At 44.6% G+C, this 20,588-nt stretch overlaps 1 protein-coding gene across 1 annotated transcript in view; it reads left to right on the top strand.

Moving 5' to 3' along the window:
- The window catches only part of LOC112214656 (lysine-specific demethylase 6B-like), a 151,807-nt gene that overhangs the window by 68,352 nt on the left and 62,867 nt on the right, over window positions 1-20,588 (top strand). Inside the window, 2 exon segments of the mRNA XM_042327173.1 lie at window positions 2,306-2,382; window positions 3,395-3,771. The gene's annotated coding sequence lies outside the window, so the exon portion shown is untranslated.

The following is a 20,588-nucleotide window of genomic DNA, read 5'->3' as shown; positions in this document are numbered from 1 at the left end:
AGATGTTCTTTGTTGTGAGCGCATGTATGGATGAGATGGTCAACTACATTATGTACAGGGCCTTCAGAAAGTATGCCACTTGACTGACTCCACATTCTGTTGTTACAGCCTGAATTCTAAATGGATTAAATAGATGTTTTTCTTTCACTCATCTACACACACTAACACATACGTGAAAACGTGTTTTTAGAAATGTTTGCAAATGTATTGAAAATTAAATATAGAAATGTGAAATGTACATACGTATTCACACCCCTGAGTCAATACATGTTAGAATCACCTTTGGCAGTGATTACATCTGTGAGTCTTTCTGGGTACGTCTCTAATAGCTTTGCACACCTGGATTGAACAATATTTGCACATTATTCTTGAAAGAAATTATTCAAGTTCTGTCAAGTTGGTTATTGATCTTTGCTAGACAGCCATTTCCAAGTCTTGACATACATTTTCAAGAAGATTTAAGTCAAAACTGTACCTATTCAGGAACATTCAATGTCATATTGATAAGCAACTCCAGTGTATATTTGGCCTTGTGTTTTAGGTTATTGTCCTTCTGAATTTGTCTCCCATTGTCTGTTGGAAAGCAGACTGAACCAGGTTTTCCTCTAGGATTTTGCTTGTTCTTAGCTCTATTCCATTTCTTTTTATCCAAGAAAAAACTCCCTTGTCCTTGCCTGATGACAAGCATACCCATAACATGATGGAGCCATTGCCATACTGGAAAATATGAAGAGTGGTACTCAGTGATGTGTTGTGTTGGATTTGCTCGAAACATAACTCTTTGTATTTAAGACAAAGTTAAATTCTTTGACATTTTTTATTGCAGTTTTCATTTAGTGCTTTGTTGCAAACAGGATGCATGTTTTGGAATATTTTATATTCTGTATAGACTTCTTTCTTTTGACTCTGTCATTTAGGTTAGTATTGTGGAGTAACTAGAATGTTGTTGATCCATCCTCAATTTTCTCCTATCACAGCCATTAAACTCTGTTACTGTTTTAAAGTCACCATTGGCCTCATGGTGAAATCTCTGAGAGGTTTCCTTCCTCTCCGGTAACTGAGTTAGGAAGGACGTCTGTATTTTTGTAGTGACTGGGTGTATTGATACACCATCCAAAGTGTAATTAATAACTTCGCCATGCTTAAAGGGATAGTCAATGTATTTTATTTTTATTTTTTACCCATCTACCAATAGGTGCCCTTCTTTACGAGGCACTGGGAAACCTCCCTGGTCTTTGTAGTTGAATCTGTGTTTGAAATCTGTCTTACTGAAAATGGTATGTGTGGGGTACAGAGATGAGGTAGTCATTCAAAAATCATGTCAAACACTATTATTGCACACAGAGTGAGTCCATGCAACTTATTATGTGACTTGTTAAGACAATTTTGACTCCTGCACTTATTTAGCAAAGGGGTTGAATATTTATTGACTCAAGACAAAAAAAAATTAAAACATCTCAAAAAACATTTATACTTTGACATTATGGGGTATTGTTTGTAGGCCAGTGACACAACATCTCCATTGAATCCATGTTAAGTTCAAGCTGTAACACGACAAAATGTGGTTAAAGTCGAGGGGTGTGGATACTCTCAGAAGGCCCTGTAAGGGAGGCTACATGACCGTAGTTTTGCTATGCAAAAAAAATAAATAAAGTATATTTGGGTACAAAAATAAAATCCAAATTAAAACAATAGCAGGGCATAAACCGTCATTATTATTCCTCCTCATACACCGATAACAATATATTAGTCACTGGACACAAAAAGTACACCGCAAAAAAACTGGCTATGCTGAGGGAGTACAGGCTTCATGTATAGGCTTCTGCTGTACAACTGAGGCATGATAAGTGACGGTGTGTGTGTGTCCTGTGTGTCTGTCTGTGTCTCTGCTGGCTAAGTGGAGGGCATAATGGCTGTCTCCTGGACGCTCATTAGGTGTGTGTGCATGCGTGCCCGCCGAATAACTATCAGTGGTAAGCAGAGTACTGCTCTTAGAACCGTAGCATTATTAGTCTGGACGGACCAGCCTCACATACCTAGTCACTCACACACACACCCTGCCTGCAGTTATGTTCTTATGTGCTGGAGGTTAGTAGTGCAACAGGGTGTGTTGCAATGGAACTAAACCCGTTTGTTTACTCATCTAAGTCATGAAACTGACTTTCATACACTTCTCTAGAAGCTACACTTCAGTATGTACACAACATGCTGCATGTCTCTTACCATCCGATTCTGTCAGTGTGTGTCGTGTGTGTCAGTGTGTGTCGTGTGTGCTATTCAAAGCTGTTGTGTGCTTGTGTTACAGGTACAGACGATACCTGGCCCACGCAGGTACACACCCACGCACAGAACACACACAGTGGGAGGACGACACTGTGGCAGGTGAGAGGAATCGAGGTGTGTGTGTGTGTGTGTCCTAATAGATTAGCACTGCTGTGTCAGTTGGTTGGCTGAGCCAGGGGCTGGAAATGGGCTGAGAGTCCCTTGTTGAAACCAGACATCCCATTGTCCACCCTACACACACACACACACACACACAGAGGCACAGACACACATTCGCTTAAAGACTCACACGTACTGTACACACACCTGCTGGGTTCCTTGGAGAAAAGCTGAGCTCCATTCTGTCTCTATTCAGGGGAGAGGAAGGAGAAGAGTGGGAGGAGGGAACGGAGCATGCGGAGTGGGGGGAGGAGGGAGGGAGTCAGTCACTCAGACAGGTATTCACACAGCTCAAGTCATGCTGGGAGGGAGGGAGGGAGGGATAGAGAGGACAGCTCAGGTCATGCTGGGAGGGAGGGAGGGAGGGAGGGAGGGATAGAGAGGACAGCTCAGGTCATGCTGGGAGGGATAGAGAGGACAGCTCAGGTCATGCTGGGAGGAAGGGAGGGAAGGAGAGGGAGTGATAGAGAGGGAGGGAGGGATAGAGAGGGAGAGGTGGTGAGAGGGATAGAGAGGGATGGATAGAGAGGGATGGATGGAGAGAGGGAGGGATAGAGAGGGGGATGGTGAGGGAGGGATGGATGGAGAGAGGGATGGTGAGGGAGGGATGGATGGAGAGAGGGAGGGATAGAGAGGGGGATGGTGAAAGAGGGAAGGATAGAGAGGGAGGAAGGGAGGGAGGGAAAGAGAGGGAGAGGTGGTGAGTGAGGGATAGAGAGGGAGGGATGGATGGAGAGAGTGGGGATGGTGAGGGAGGGATGGATGGATGGATGGATGGAGGGAGGGAGGGATGGATGGAGAGAGGGGGTGAAGGAGGGAGGAAGGGAGGGAGACAAAGAAAAACAGATGATAAAGTAGGAGGAGGCAGACGGAGAGATGAATAGTGATAGCCAGCTCTGTATTCTCCTGTCATCTCCCCCCCCTCTTGTTCTCCCCCTTTCTTTGTGAACAGATGGGTGGAGGTATCCGATTTGAATGAAAGACGATTGAAAAGGAGGCTATGAAAAGACCACGACCAACAGCCAGCTCCACACACATACACACACCTTCACAATCACTATCACACACTTTTGCTTGAACATGTGTAGCCTACCTGCACTAACACACACATACACATTCAATCTCTCTCTCTCTCTCTCTCTCTCCTCCCTCTCTCTTTGTCCAGGTTGCTGTAGTGCTCTGCCTGCTGTTCTCCCACTAGACTGTCTGTATGATGCTGTTGTGATGTATTCCATGTCAACATGACATGCTACAGACATGTTGTGTACTGCACACTAAGCTTTGTGGATCAACCAGCTCTTGAAGAACCGCTGTAACCCCTAAAGTGAAGTGAGTGTGTGTCTGTGTGTGTCTGTGTGTGTGTGTGTGTGTGTGTGTGTGTGTACCGTATGAGAACGTGTCTGATATTTGGCCCTCTATAGGTTGCTCTCTGGTTCAACAGGCTTTACATTCATCCACCTGTCATCAACAGCATTGTACACAGACGCACACACACACACACACTTAAGACTTAGCGATGAGACGTGTTTTGACAGAGAGGCAGAAGAATTAGATAAATAAGAGGAAGATAGGTATGAGAGACAGAGAGAAAATGGGGGGGGGACATTGAAAAGAAGGCCGTTTGTACTGATTGTAAATTCATCACATCTACTATCACTCGTGGTAGATAGGTAGTATCTATACAGAGGATGTATTTCTCTCTACCATATGACACAGGGAATGGGATATAGGACATTTCTGGAAAAGAGAGAGAGTGCGAGAGAGAATATGAGAGGGAAGGGAGAGAGGTGGAGAGGGAGAGAGGGAGAGAGCTGGAGAGGGATAGAGAATACTGGAAGGAGAGAGAATATTGGAGGGAGGAGAGAGGGAGGGAGAATACTGGAGGGAGAGGGAGAGAGAATACTGGAGGGAGAGAGAATACCGGAGGGAGAGGGAGAGAGAATACTGGAGGGAGGAGAGAGGGAGGGAGAATACTGGAGGGAGAGGGAGAGAGAATACCGGAGGGAGGGGAGAGAGAGAGAATACCGGAGGGAGAGAGAATACTGGAGGGAGAAGGAGAGGAGAGAGAGAATACTGGAGGGAGAAGGAGAGAGGGAGAGAGAATACTGGAGGGAGAAGGAGAGAGGGAGAGAGAGAATACTGGAGGGAGAAGGAGAGAGGGAGAAAGAATACTGGAGGGAGAAGGAGAGAGGGAGAGAGAATACTGGAGGGAGAGAGGAGAGAGGGAGAAAGAATACTGGATGGAGAAGGAGAGAGGGAGAGAGAATACTGGAGGGAGAAGCAGAGAGGGAGAGAGAATACTAGAGGGAGAAGGAGAGAGGGAGAGAGGTGTCGTGAGGAATAGCGCTGATACCAGTGCTAATTGAACACAGCTGTAACTCGTTAAACATTAATTGCCAATTAATCAGACTGCCTGCTCCCAGTTGAGTATACCTTTAAAAAAGAACAGAGAGAATGAGGGAATGAAAAAAAGATGGGAAAAAAATACAGAAATTGAATTATTTACGGCGTCAAGAGGAAAGCCTGTTTGAGTTTTCTCTCTTTCTCTCTATTTCAGTGGCTCTCTGCTTCCTTCTGTCCATTAATCTAGTTTTTTCTGCCTCTCTTTCTCTCCACTTCCCTCCTTTCATTCCCGTCTGCAGTCCTTCCTCTCTGTGGAGAGAAGGATCCTATAAAAGAAGTGCTCCAGGGGAAAGGGGGATGAGGAGGAGGAAAGGAAGCTGAAAGAAGGAAGAATGTATAGGATGGGGCATTGACTCACGCTTGAATGTGATTGGGAGGTATGTGTGGTGGGACTGGGCGTGAGCAGGGTTGCGTGCGCCTGTGTGTGTGCGCCTGTAAATCAAATCAAATTGTATTGGTCACATGCACATGGTTAGCAGATGTTAATTGCGAGTGTAGCGAAATGCTTGTGCTTCTAGTTCCGACTATGCAGTAAAATCTAACAAGTAACCCAAACAAATTCACAACAACTGCCTTATATACACAAGTGTAAAGGAATGAATAAGAATATGTACATGTAAATATATGGATGAGCGATGGCGTGCAGCATAGACAAGGTACAGTAGATGGTGTAGAATACAGTATATACACATATGAGATGAGTAATGTAGCATATGTAAACATTATTAAAGGGGCGTTATTTAAAGTGACTAGTGAACCTTTAAGTGGCCAGAGATTTGAGTCTGTATGTTGGCATCCGCCTCTCTATGTTAGTGATGGCTGTTTAACAGTCTGATGGCCTTGAGATAGAAGCTGTTTTTCAGTCTCTCGGTCCCAGCTTTGATGCACCTGTACTGACCTCGCCTTCTGGACGATAGCGGGGTGAACAGGCAGTGGCTCGGGTGGTTGTTGTCCTTGAGGATCTTTTTGGCCTTCTTGTGACATCGGGTGCTGTAGGTGTCCTGGAGGGCAGGTAGTTTGCCCCCGGTGATGCATTGTGCAGACCGCACTACCCTCTGGAGAGCCTTGCGGTTGAGGGCGGAGCAGTTGCCATACCAGGCGGTGATACAGCCCGACAGGATGCTCTCGATTGTGCATCTGTAAAGGTTTGTGAGTGTTTTAGGTGACAAGCCAAATTTCTTCAGCCTCCTGAGATTGAAGAGGCGCTGTTGCGCCTTCATCACCACACTGTCTGTGTGGGTGGACCATTTCAGTTTGTCCGTGATGTGTACGCCGAGGAACTTAAAACTTGCCACCTTCTCCACTACTGTCCCGTCGATGTGGATAGGGGGGTGCTCCCTCTGCTGTTTCCTGAAGTCCACGATCATCTCATTTGTTTTATTGACGTTGAGTGTGAGGTTATTTTCCTGACTCCACACTCCGAAGGCCCTCACCTCCTCCCTGTAGGCCGTCTCGTCGTTGTTGGTAATCAAGCCTACCACTGTAGTGTCGTCTGCAAACTTGATGATTGAGTTGGAGGCTTGCATGGCCACGCAGTCATGGGTGAACAGGGAGTACAGGAGAGGGCTGAGAACGCACCCTTGTGGGGGCCCAGTGTTGAGGATCAGCAGGGTGAAGATATTGTTTCCTACCTTCACCGCCTGTGGGCGGCCCGCCAGAAAGTCCAGGACCCAGTTGCACAGGGCGGGGTTCAGACCCAGGGTCTCAAGCTTAATGACCAGTTTGGAGGGTACTATGGTGTTAAATGCTGAGTTGTAGTCAATGAACAGCATTCTTACATAGTTATTCCTCTTGTCCAGATGGAATAGGGCCGTGTGCAGTGTGATTGCGATTGCATCGTCAGTGGACCTATTGGGGCGGTAAGCAAATTGGAGTGGGTCTAGGGTATCAGGTAGGGTGGAGGTGATATGGTCCTTGACTAGTCTCTCAAAGCACTTCATGATGACAGAAGTGAGTGCTACGATAGTCATTTAGTTCAGTACCTTAGCTTTCTTGGGAACAGGAGCAATGGTGGCCATTTTGAAGCATGTAGGGACAACAGACTGGGATAGGAAGAGATTGAATATGTCCGTAAACACTCCAGCCAGCTGGTCTGCGCATGCTCTGAGGACGCAGCTAGGGATGCCGTCTGGACCGGCAGCCTTGCAAGGGTTAACACGTTTAAATATTTTACTCACGTTGGCCATGGTGAAGGAGAGCCCACAGGATTTGGTAGCGGGCCGTGTCAGCGGCACTGTATTGTCCTCAAAGCGAGCAAAGAAGTTGTTTAATTTGTCTGGGAGCAAAACGTCAATGTCCGCGTGATTGAACCGTTGAATTGCGAACTAACCAGACCTGGGTTCAAAAACTATCTGAACTCTTTCAAATAGTTTGAGCGTTCACTTTAGCCTGCCTGGAGTGCCAGGTGGGCGGGGTATGCACTTTTGGGCCTGTTCTATTGGTTCCATTCCATCATGCAAGCATCAATTTAAGGACAGCTAAAGAATATTAAATGATTTTAAATAGTATTTAGATCCAGGTTTCTTTCAGCAGACCAGACATGAGTCCCAAATGGTACCATGTTCCTATATAGTGCACTACTTTTGACCTGAGTCATGGAAATAGAGTCCCATTTGGGAAGCAGACAGGTCTGGCCTGTGGATCCAGTAAGTCTGGCTCTAACCCTGTTATAAAACTGATTACAGCAGCACTGATAACACTGTGGACTGTACACTCACTGACACACAATCACCCTCTCTCTCTCCCTCTCTCCTTTTCTCTATCCCTCTCTCTCTCTCTCTCTCTCTTTCTGTTACAATACTATTCAATTCAGGGCTTTATTGGCATGGGAAATATATGTTTACATTGTCAAAGCAAGTGGAAATTAACATTACACTCACAAAAGTTCCAAAAGAATAAAGACATTTCAAATGTCATATTATGTCTATATACAGTGTTGTAATGATGTGCAAATAGTTGAAATACAAAAGGGAAAATAAATAAACATAAATATGGGTTGTATTTACAATGGTGTTTGTTCTTCACTGGTTGACCTTTTCTTGTAACAACAGGTCACAAATCTGCGGCTGTGATGCACACTCTGGTATTTCACCCAGTAGATATGGGAGTTTATCAAAATCGGGTTTGTTTTTTAATTCTTTGTGGATCTGTGTAATCTGAGGGCAACATGTGTCTCTGATATGGACATACATTGGGCAGGAGGTTAGGAAGTGCAGCTCAGTTTCCACCTAATTTTGTGAGCAGTGTGCACATAGCCTGTCTTCTCTTGAGCGCCAGGTCTGCCTTTGGTGGCCTTTCTCAATAGCAAGGTCACTGAGTCTGTACATAGTCAGAGCTTTCCTTAAGTTTGGGACAGTCACAGTGATCAGGTATTCTGCCACTGTGTACTCTCTGTTTAGGGTCAAATAGCATTCTAGTTTGCTCTGTTTTTTTTTTGTTAATTCTTTCCAATGTGTCAAGTAATTATCTTTTTGTTTTCTCATGATTTGGTTGGGTCTAATTGTGTTGCTGTCCTGGGGCTCTGTGGGGTCTGTTTGTGTTTGTGACCAGGACCAGCTTGCTTACGGGTCTCTTCTCCAGGTTCATCTCTCTGTAGGTGATGGCTTTGTTATGGAATGTTTGGGAAACGCTTACTTTTAGGTGGTTGTGGAATTGAACTGCTCTTTTCTGGATTTTGATAATTTGCGGGTATCAGCCTAATTCTGCTCTGCATGCATTATTTAGTGTTTTATGTTGTACACAGAGGATGTTTTTGCTAAATTCTGCATGCAGTCTCAATTTGGTGTTTGTCCCATTTTGTGAATTCTTGGTTGTTGAGCGGACCCCAGACCTCACAACCATGAAGGGCAATGGGTTCTATAACTGATTCAAGTTTTTTTAATCCTAATTGCGTTTTTATGTTCCTTTTGACGGCGTAAAAGGCCCTTCTTGCCTTGTGAACAATCTGAGAGACATCTTTGTTGAAGTTACCTGTGGTGCTGATGTTTAGGCCGAGGTACACTACATAGCCAAACGTAGCTGGACAGCTACTATCACGCCTGCTCCCGCTCCCCCTCTCAGGCACCAGGCTACCCATCATTACGCACACCTGTCACCATCATTAAGTGCATCAGCGCTCATTGGAGTCACCTGGACTTCTTCACTTTGTTGTTTGCCCCCTCTATATCTGTCTGTTCCTCAGTTTGTTCCCCGTTTCATGTCCGCTATTTATAAAATTTTCACTCCCCTGTATTCTGTCCCCGTACTGTACAGAATGCTAACACCACAATTTGACGCATCAGGGAGTTTTTGTTTTTGTTGGTGACGTCGGGTCTGGGTGCCATTGCCGAAGGAAGCGGTCTCGTCAGGCTTCCACGCCTTAGCTGGCTCAAGAAATTTGCTTGTCTCAGCCGGACCGTCAGGCTCCCACGCCTCAGCCAGCTTGTCGGGCTCCCACGCCTCAACCGGCTTGTCGGGCTCCCGCGCCCCAGCGGGATCGTCAGGCTTTCACGCCTCAGCCAGCTCGTCGGGCTCCCACGTCTCTGCCGGCTCGTCAGGCTTCCACGCCTCAGCCGGCTTGTCCGACTCTCATGTTTCAGTCGGCCCGTCAGGCTCGCCCAGGTGGGACGCCTGGGGGGCGCCCCTAGAGGGGGGGGGTACTGTCACTCCTGCTCCCGCTCCCCGCGCCAGGCTTCCCATCATTACACACACCTGTCACTATCATTACGCGCATCAGCGCTCATTGGACTCACTTGGACTCCTTCACTTTGTTGATTGCCCCCTCTATATCTGTCTGTTCCTCAGTTTGTTCCCCGTGTCAGTATTAATGTTGTTTTGTTTCCCCGTCCAGACGCTGTCCATGTTCAGTTTCATGCCCGTTGTTTATTAAATATTCACTCCCTGTACTTGCTTCTCGTCTCCCAGCGTCTGTCCTTACAGCTACACCCATTGCTGACAGGTGTATAAAATCTAACACACAGCCATGCAATCTCCATAGACATGCCCATACTGAAGAGCTTAATGACTTTCAACGTAGCACCATCATAGGATGCCACCTTTCCAACAAGTCAGTTCGTCAAATTTCTGCCCTGCAAGTGCTGCCCCAGTCAACTGTGAGTGCTGTTATTTTGAAACGTCTAGGATCAACAATGGCTCAGCTGCGAATTAGTAGACCACACAAGCTCACAGAATGGGACCGGCGAATGCTGAAGCTCGTAGCATGTGAAAATCGTCTGTCCTCGGTTGCAACACTCACTAACGAGTTCCAAACTGCCTCTGGAAGCAACGTCAGCACAATAACTGTTTGTCGGGAGCTTCATGAAATGACTTTCCATGGCTGAGCGGCTGCACACAAGCCAAGATCACCAATGCGCAGTGCCAAACGTCGGCTGGAGTGGTGTAAAGCTCGCCGCCTTTGGACTCTGGAGCAGTGGAAACGCGTTCTCTGGAGTGATGAATCACGCTTCACCATCTGGCAGTCCGACGGACAAATCTGGGTTTGGCGGATGCCAGGTGAACACTAACTGGCCAAATGCATAGTGCCAACTTTAAAGTTTGGCTCGGCCCCTTGGCTAGGCCCCTGGGTTCCAGTGAAGGGAAATCTTGACGCTACAGCATACAATGACATTCTAGACAATTCTGTGCAGTTTGGGAAGGGCCCTTTCTTGCTTCAGCATGACAATGCCCCCGTGCACAAAGCAAGGTCTATTCAGAAATGGTTTGTTGAGACCGGTGTAGAAGTTGACTGGCCTGCACAGAGCCCCCATCTCAACCCCATCGAACACCTTTGGGATGAATTGGAACGCCAAATGCAAGCCAGGCCTAATCGCCCAACATCAGTGCCCAACTTCACTAATGCTCTTGTGGCTGAATGGAAGCAAGTCCCTGCAGCAATGTTCCAACATCTAGTGGAAAGCCTTCCCAAAAGGGTGGAGGCTGTTATAGCAGCACAGGGAGGACCAACTCCATACCATTACCCATGATTTTGGAATGAGATGTTCGACAAGCAGGTGTCCACATACCCTTGGCCATGTAGTGTATGTATAGTTTTGTGTGCTCTAGGGCAACGGTGTCTAGGTGGAGTTTGTATTTGTGGTCCTGGCAACTGGACCTTCTTTGGAACACCATTATGTTTGTCTTACAGGTCTGGCAGAATCTGTGCAGAAGTTCTAGGTGCGGCTGTAGGCCTTCCTTGATTGGTGACAAAAGCACCAGATCATCAGCCAACAGTAGACCTTTGACTTCAGATTCTAGTAGGGTGAGGCCGGGTGCTGCAGACTGTTCTAGTGCCCTCGCCAATTCGTTGACATATATGTTGAAGAGGGTGGGGCTTAAGCTGCATCCCTGTCTCAACCCACGGCCCCGTGGAAAGAAATTTGTGTTTTTTGCCAATTTTAACCGCACACTTGTTGTTTGTACATGGATTTTAGAATGTTGTATGTTTTTCCCCCAACACCAATTTCCATCAATTTGTATTGCAGACCCTCATGCCAAATTGAGGCAAAAGCTTTTTTGAAATCAACAAGTCATGAGAAGACTTTGCATTTGTTTTGGTTGGTTTGTTTTTCAATTAGGGTGTGCAGGGGGAATACGTGGTCTGTCGTACGGTAATTTGGTAAAAAGCCAATTTGACATTTGTTCAGTACATTCTTTTCACTGAGGAAATGTACAAGCCATGATGTTAATGAAAATGCAGAGGATTCTCCCAAGGTTGCTGTTGACGCATATCCCACGGTAGTTATTGGGGTCAAATTCTTCTGGGGTGATCAGTCCTTAGTTTCAAATTTTGGGGAATATGCCAGAGCTGAGGATGATGTTAAAGTTTAATTATAGGCAATTGGAATTTGTGGTCAGTATATTTTATAATTTCATTGATGATACCATCAACATCACAGGACCTTTTTTTAATTTTCTCTCTTTCTCTCTCTCTCTCTACCCCCTCTCTCTGCCCTCTGTCCACCCTCCCTTCTCCTACCCCCTCCCTCTCCCTTCTCTCTCGCTCAGCCCTCTCTTCTTGGCTGAAGCTCAAATATTACAAATGCTATTGCATATTGGCTGAGGGCCAAATCTTGCCAGTGACAAATCAATAGGATGTTAAATTATGTAAGAGACCCAAAGAGATGTCACTACTGACTACTGGCCCCGATTACACCAGTTTATTCCCCCAGCCTACCTACCACTCCACCCACAGTACAGTGTCTCTCTCTGTCCTCTGTTCTCTCTGTCCCTCTCTCTCTTTCTCATTTTCTCTCACCAATAGTGTCTCTTTTATTTATTTAGCCATGCTAGTTAAGTGTGCCTTGAATTCTAAATGAATCACTGACAGTGTCACCAACAAAGCACACCCACACCATCACACCTCCTCCTCCACACTTCATGGTGGGAACCACACACGTGGAGATCATCCGTTCACTAACTCTGCGTCTCACAAAGACACGGCAGTTGGAACCAAAAATCTCAAATTTGGACGCATCAGACCTCAGGACAGATTTCCAACGATCTAATGTCCATTAGACTTGTGCTTCTTGGTCCAAGCAAGTCTCTTCTTCTTATTGCTGTCTCCACGCACGGTACAGTATCTCTCTCTCTGTCCTCAATTCTCTCTGTCCTTCTCTCTCTTTCTCATTTTCTCTCACCAATAGTATCTCTTTTTTTTCTGTCTGTCACTTATTCTCTCTCTCTTTCTATCACTTATTCTCTCTCTCTTTCTATCACTTATTCTCTCTCTCTGCCATCCTTAATCTCTCTCTCTCTCTCTCTCTCTCTGTCATTCTCAATCATAGCTTAATGATGAATCAATGTTTCTGACTGGAATCAAATGTCTGGTTGATTATATTCTGAACAAACCAAAAACCTTCCACACAAAAAAAATGACTCCATAAAGATATCTGGAAGTGTATGTTTACTGAGCAGTGGAAGCAAGATGTATGACATTGAATTCTGGTCTTAGCAATACGGTTGTATGGTTTACTTTGTACCCCAGTAACTTCTTGTTCACGGCTCTTTTCTGGTGCACTCTCTTCCCTCTCTTCTCTGTAGGAGTGGAAGGTCTGCTCTATATGAAGCTAGTCGTACGTTGAACTTATTTTCCATACGGTCACCCTCTTTACGAGCCTTCCCTCTTTCTTTCTCTCTCTTCCTGTGCTCGCTCTCTCTACGGGACGGTGCACGTGGCCAGTCTTGGGGGCCGTGTGTGTGTGTGTGTGTGTGTGTGTGTGTGTGTGTGTGTGTGTGTGTGTGTGTGTGTGTGTGTGTGTGTGTGTGTGTGTGTGTGTGTGAGAGAGAGAAAAACATGAGCAAAATGAAACATCTTCGTGTTTGGTTGAGAAAACGAAATGTCGGATGTGTGTGGCTAGCAGGTGAACTTACATGCACACACACGCACACATTGGTGTCATCATCCTGCCACATTCATTGAAACACTTGCAAGTACTTACAGTAGGCACAGAACTCATCAGAACACTCACAAGTACTGTTATACTATACAGTTTGTACACTAAGAAGTACTGTTATACTATACAGTTTGTACACTAAGAAGTACTGTTATACTATACAGTTTGTACACTAAGAAGTACTGTTATACTATACAGTTTGTACACTAAGAAGTACTGTTATACTATACAGTTTGTACACTAAGAAGTACTGTTATACTATACAGTTTGTACACTAAGAAGTACTGTTATACTATACAGTTTGTACACTAAGAAGTACTGTTATACTATACAGTTTGTACACTAAGAAGTACTGTTATACTATACAGCTTGTACACTAAGAAGTACTGTTATACTATACAGTTTGTACACTAAGAAGTACTGTTATACTATACAGTTTGTACACTAAGAAGTACTGTTATACTATACAGTTTGTACACTAAGAAGTACTGTTATACTATACAGTTTGTACACTAAGAAGTACTGTTATACTATACAGTTTGTACACTCACAAGTACTGTTATACTATACAGATTGTACACTCACAAATACTGTTATACTATACAGATTGTACACTCACAAATACTGTTATACTGTACAGGTTGTACACTAAGAAGTACTGTTATACTATACAGCTTGTACACTCACAAGTACTGTTATACTATACAGTTTGTACACTAAGAAGTACTGTTATACTATACAGATTGTACACTCACAAGTACTGTTATACTATACAGTTTGTACACTCACAAGTACTGTTATACTATACAGATTGTACACTCACAAGTACTGTTATACTATACAGATTGTACACTCACAAGTACTGTTATACTATACAGATTGTACACTCACAAATACTGTTATACTATACAGTTTGTACACTCACAAATACTGTTATACTATTCAGATTGTACACTCACAAATACTGTTATACTATACAGATTGTACACTCACAAATACTGTTATACTATACAGATTGTACACTCACAAGTACTGTTATACTATACAGATTGTACACTGTACTGTTATACTATACAGATTGTACACTCACAAGTACTGTTATACTATACAGATTGTACACTTACTGTTATACTATACAGATTGTACACTCACAAATACTGTTATACTATACAGATTGTACACTCACAAATACTGTTATACTATACAGATTGTACACTCACAAATACTGTTATACTATACAGGTTGTACACTAAGAAGTACTGTTATACTATACAGCTTGTACACTACAAGTACTGTTATACTATACAGCTTGTACACTAAGAAGTACTGTTATACTATACAGATTGTACACTCACAAGTACTGTTATACTATACAGTTTGTACACTCACAAATACTGTTATACTATACAGATTGTACACTCACAAATACTGTTATACTATACAGATTGTACACTCACAAATACTGTTATACTATACAGTTGTACACTAAGAAGTACTGTTATACTATACAGATTGTACACTCACAAATACTGTTATACTATACAGGTTGTACACTAAGAAGTACTGTTATACTATACAGCTTGTACACTCACAAGTACTGTTATACTATACAGCTTGTACACTAAGAAGTACTGTTATACTATACAGATTGTACACTCACAAATACTGTTATACTATACAGGTTGTACACTAAGAAGTACTGTTATACTATACAGGTTGTACACTCACAAATACTGTTATACTATACAGGTTGTACACTAAGAAGTACTGTTATACTATACAGGTTGTACACTCACAAGTGTTTCTACACCTTCTCTTATTGTGGATGATATAATATCTATATGTATTGGCTGTGTACACATATTTTCCAGATGTTATCACAGCTGCAGCGAAATGCTTATGTTTCTAGCTCCAACAGTGCAGTAATACATAACCATACAAAACAAAACACGCAAATCCCAAAAATGTAAAGGAAGGAATGAAGAAATATCAGAATAATCAATGAATAAATGAGTCCAGAATATAAATATATGTACAGTACCAGTCAAAAATGTGGACGTGCCTACTCATTCCAGGGATTTTATTTATTTAGCCATGCTAGCCACCCCCACACCATCACACCTCCTCCTCCATGCTTCACGGTGGGAACCACACACGCAGAGATCATCCGTTCACCGACTCTGAGTCTCACAAAGACAAGGCAGTTAGAACCAAAATTCTCAAATTTGGACTCATCAGACCTCAGGACAGATTTCCAACAGTCTAATGTCCATTGCTTGTGTTTCTTGGTCCGAACAAGTCTCTTCTTTTTACTGGTGTCCTTTAGTAGTGGTTTCTTTGCAGCAATTCAACCATGAAGGCCTGATTCACACAGTCTCCTCTGAACAGTTGATGTTGAGATGTGTCTGTTACTTAAACTCTGAAGCATTTATTTTGGGCTGCAATCTGAGGTGCAGTTAACTCTAATTAACTTATCCTCTGCAGCAGATGTAACTCTGGGTCTTCCTTTCCTGTTGCCGTCCTCATGAGAGCCTGTTTCATCACAGTGCTTGATGGTTTTTGTGACTGCACCTGAAGAGACATTCAAAGTTCTTGAAATGTTCCGTATTGACTGACCTTCATGTCTTAAAGTAATAATGGACTGTCGTTTTTTCTTTGATTATTTGAGCTGTTCTTGCCATAATATGGACTTGGTCTTTTACCAAATCTTCTGTATACCACCCCTACCTTGTCATAACACAACTGATTGGCTCAAACACATTAAGAAGGAAAGAAATTCCACAAATTAACTTTTAATTGAAATGCATTCCAGGTGACTACCTCATGAAGCTGGTTGAGAGAATGCCAAGAGTGTGCAAAGCTGTCATCAAGGCACTTGCTTACTACATGATTCCATGTGTTATTTCATAGTTTTGAAAAATGAAGATAAACCCTTGAATGAGTAGGTGTTTCCAAACTTCCGACTTCAACTGTATATAATGGTGTGTAAAGACAGTATGGACAGTAAATGAATAGAAAAGGTGTGTACTGCAGTAGTTATATAGGATGAGGCTTGATTAGAATACAGTATATACTTACAAAGTGGATGAAACAGTTGGTCAACGTTATTAAAGTGACCAGTGTTCAATGACTATGTACATAGGGCAGCTGACTAAGGTGGCGGGGGCGGCAGGGTAGCCTAGTGGTTAGAGCGTTGGTTCAAACCCCCGAGCTGGCTGACAAGGTACAGATCTGGCGTTCTGCCCCTGAACATGCAGTTAACCCACTGTTCCTAGGCTGTCATTGAAAATAAGAATTTGTTCTTAACTGACTTGCCTAGTTAAATAAAGGTTATAAAAAAAATGTAAAGGTCCAGGGTTGAATACCAGTTGGTAGCCGGCTAGTAATAGTTACTGAGTTCAGGGCAGGGTACTGGGTGAGGCCGGCTAGTGGTGACTACTACTCTGATGGCCTGGAGGTAGAAGCTTTTTTTCAGTCTTCCGGTCCCAGCTTTGATGCACCTGTACTGACCTCGCCTTCTGGATGATAGCGGGGTGAACATGCCTCGGGAGTGACTCGGGAGGTCCTTGATGATCTTCTTGGCCTTCCTGTGACAACGGGTGCTGAAGGTGTCCTGGAGGACAGGCAATGTGCCCCCGGTGATGCGTTGGACTGACCACACCACCTTCTGGAGAGCCCCGCAGTTGCGCGCGGTGCAGTAGCTGTACCAGGCAACGGGGTGCTCTCAATGATGCGTCTGTAGTTTGTGAGGGATCTCATGGGGCCACGCCAAATTTCTCCCGCCTCCTGAGGTTTAAAGAGGTGCTGATGCTCCTTCTTCACCACGCTGTCTGTGTGAAGGGGCCAGTGACGTGCGGGCCAAGGAACTCAAAGCTTTTGACCCTCTCCACTGCGTGACCCTCTCCACTGCGACCCTGTCTCCTGTCGTCCACCATCAGCTCCTCCGTTGTGTTGATGTTGAGAGAGAGGTTATTTTCCTGGCACGGCTCCACCGGGGGCTCTCACCTCCTCCCTGGGTAGACTGTCTCATCGTTGTTGGTAACATACTGCATCCATATGTTGCAACACCCTATTTGTTTTATAAGCTCAGTCCAGGGTTATCCGTGTCTTCTCTTTCTCAGGAGAATGGCTCAGTTGAGGTAAACTAGTGTTAAATAGTATCATCTTAAACACCCATTAATACAACACCGAATAGAGAGAGGTGACGTGACCTGTGACCTGTTGCCCGGAACAAACACCCTTGTAAATACAACCCATATTTATGGTTATTTATTTTCCCTTTTGTACTTTAACTATTTGCACATTGTCACAACATTGTATATAGACATTATATGACATTGGAAATGTCTCTATTCATCTGGAACTTTTGTTAATTTCTGATTGGGTTCTTTTTTTCTCACTTTGGTTTATTATCTATTTCACTTGCTTTGGCAATGTAAATATATGTTTCCCATGCCAATAAAACCCTCTGAATTTAATTGAAATTGAGAGAGAGAGGGTAGGAAAGAGAGTGAGAGGGTGAGTGAGCGAAGAGTCTCCTTCCTCTCTCCTCTCTCCTTCCTCTCTCCTCGCTCCTTCCTCTCTCCTTCCTCTCTCCAATCCCATCTGTTTGACACACAGATAAAGGGAGGGAGGGAGATGGGGAACGGGCGAATTAAATGAAAACGAGGCCAGAGCCTGGCTGAGAGAGGAGAGGAGGAGGAGGGTGATCAGAGAAGAGGGGGAGGGGCTGTTCAGCGAAAGGCGGGGGGGGGGACGAGAGAGAGGCAGGCTGGGGGGTTGGGCTCCAGGATCTGTGGTGTGTGTGTATGCTCTGTTCCTTTCCTTTCTTTGTTTGACTACTGAGTGGAAAAAAAGCGAGACAGAAAACGAGTGCGTGTGTGTGTGTGTGTGTGGGAGAGAGAGAGAGGGTGAGTGAAAGAGGGAGAGAACGGAAAGAGGAGATCCAAAGCGAGAAGCACACACTTTTTTTCTGGAAGAGAGAGAGAGACAAAAACACAATTCTATTTATGTATCATTTGTCTTCTATATTTTTTTTTTTTACTCTGCATGCTTCTGACACCAGTGTCGGGTTGGTGGGCTGGTTGTGTGTGTTTAATTTGTTGTTGTGTGCATCGGTTCGTCGCTCAGTGTGTGTGTGGGGGGGGACCTGGTTCCTGGCCCCCGTCTGTCCGTCTGGTTTAAAGAGAACAGAAGGGAAAACAAAGCTAAGGCTGCAGCCGCTGCTCTGCCCTAGCTAGCTAACACAACACAACAATCTGGATATTACTACTACCTAATCAGTGCCGCAGCCTAAGCCCTAACCAAGGTAAGAGCTTTCTCATTTTACACACACACTCACACATACACTGCTATCATTTGAACAAATTCTAGAGTTTTTTTTAGCTAGCTCGCAGCTAGCACCAAGGGTAGACAAAAGCATGCTAGCAGGAGAAAGTTGCTGTGCAGGGGAGAGAGGGACTGTGTGTGTGTGTGTGTGTGTGTGTGTGTGTGTGTGTGTGTGTGTGTGTGTGTGTGTGTGTGTGTGTGTGTGTGTGTGTGTGTGTGTGTGTGTGTGTGTGTGTGTGTGTGTGTGTGTGTGTGTGTGTGTGTGTGTGTGAATTAGACATACACAGAGAGATTGTATGTCAGCTGGGTGGTAGTGTGTTTATGTTGCTGGCTGTCACTGACTTCTACCCGCTGGTGTTGGAAACACAAAAGTAGTTTATTCTTCCTTCTCTTTCTCTCCCTCCCTCTTCGCTTCACTGTCTTTCTCGTTCTCTCTCTCCTGCTCTTTCTTTCTCGTGCACTCAGTGGAGGTTCCTCTGTGATTTAAATGCCAGCCTTGCACAAAAGACTACTCTCTTTCTCTCTCTCTCTCTCTCTCGCTTGCTTTCTCTCTCACTCCCTCTCTCCCTCTCTTTCTCTCCTAGCTGATGTGGTTGTACATATGGATCCATGCTATGGGAGTTGCTGGCTAAGCATTAAGGAGTACATCCCTGTCCCTATACATACTGAGAGAGAGAGACAGAGGGAGACCGAGAGACTGAGAGAGAAAGAAAGAGAGAGAGAGAGATGATTTTGACCCCTGATTATTGTTGTTACTCTTGTCCCATTGACAATATTGATTCTTATTATTTTAACTATGTTAATAATGTAAATCTCCAAAGTAAGCTAATGGCAATATGTACATTGTTACGTCATGCCAATAAAGCGAATTGAATTGAGAGAGAGAGAGAGAGCGCCAGGGCTCGTAGTGAGACTGTTTGTAGCTGCTGGTATAGGTGGGTGTTTGGGGTTGTTCCGGGCACTAGTCTGCGGTCAGTGTGTGTGTGTGGGGGGTGTATAATATATTTTTGTATCTTTAGAGAGAGAGAGAGAGAGCGCCAGGGCTAGTAGTGAGACTGTTTGTAGCTGCTGGTATAGGTGGGTGTTTGGGGTTGTTCCGGGCACTAGTCTGCGGTCAGAGTGTGTGTGGGGGGTATATAATATATATTTGTATCTTTAGAGAGAGAAAGAGAGAGAGCACCAGGGCTAGTAGTGAGACAGTTTGTAGCTGCTGGTATAGGTGGGTGTTTGGGGTTGTTCCTGGCACTAGTCTGCGGTCAGTGTGTGTGTGTGTGGGGGGGGTTACTGATAGCAGGCGAATGTAGGGAGGCGCTATCAATGTGAGCTCAAGTGATCAGCATGCTATTGTTGTGTGTGCATGTGTGTGAGTCTTTGACAGGATTTCCTGCATCAGCAATGTCCGTCTCAATTCAATGGTGTGTGTGTGTGTGTGTGTGTGTGTGTGTGTGTGTGTGTGTGTGTGTGTGTGTGTGTGTGTGTGTGTGTGTGTGTGTGTGTGTGTGTGTGTGTGTGTGTGTGTGTGTGTGTGTGTGTGTGGTGTTCCCAGTGCTCATTAAGTTCCCGACCCTGTACTTTAAACCAATCCAAATTCCTTGAGAATAGAACCGCTCCTGATACACACACCTCATCAGCTCAGCTGTAAACTGGTACCTACTCTACCCCACTGATACACACACCTCATCAGCTCAGCTGTAAACTGGTACCTACTCTACCCCACTGATACACACACCTCATCAGTTCAGCTGTAAACTGGCACCTACTCTACCCCACTGATACACACACCTCATCAGCTCAGCTGTAAACTGGTACCTACTCTACCCCACTGATACACACACCTCATCAGTTCAGCTGTAAACTGGTACCTACTCTACCCCACTGATACACTACACACACCTCATCAGCTCAGCTGTAAACTGGTACCTACTCTACCCCACTGATTCACACACCTCATCAGCTCAGCTGTAAACTGGTACCTACTCTACCACACTGATACACACACCTCATCAGCTCAGCTGTAAACTGGTACCTACTCTACCCCACTGATAC

The sequence above is a fragment of the Oncorhynchus tshawytscha genome, linkage group LG09 (genome assembly GCF_018296145.1).
Source record: "Oncorhynchus tshawytscha isolate Ot180627B linkage group LG09, Otsh_v2.0, whole genome shotgun sequence".
Taxonomy (NCBI): domain Eukaryota; kingdom Metazoa; phylum Chordata; class Actinopteri; order Salmoniformes; family Salmonidae; genus Oncorhynchus; species Oncorhynchus tshawytscha.
The sequence above is the reverse complement of the archived record's forward strand: the minus strand, read 5'-3'. Positions and strand labels throughout refer to the sequence as shown.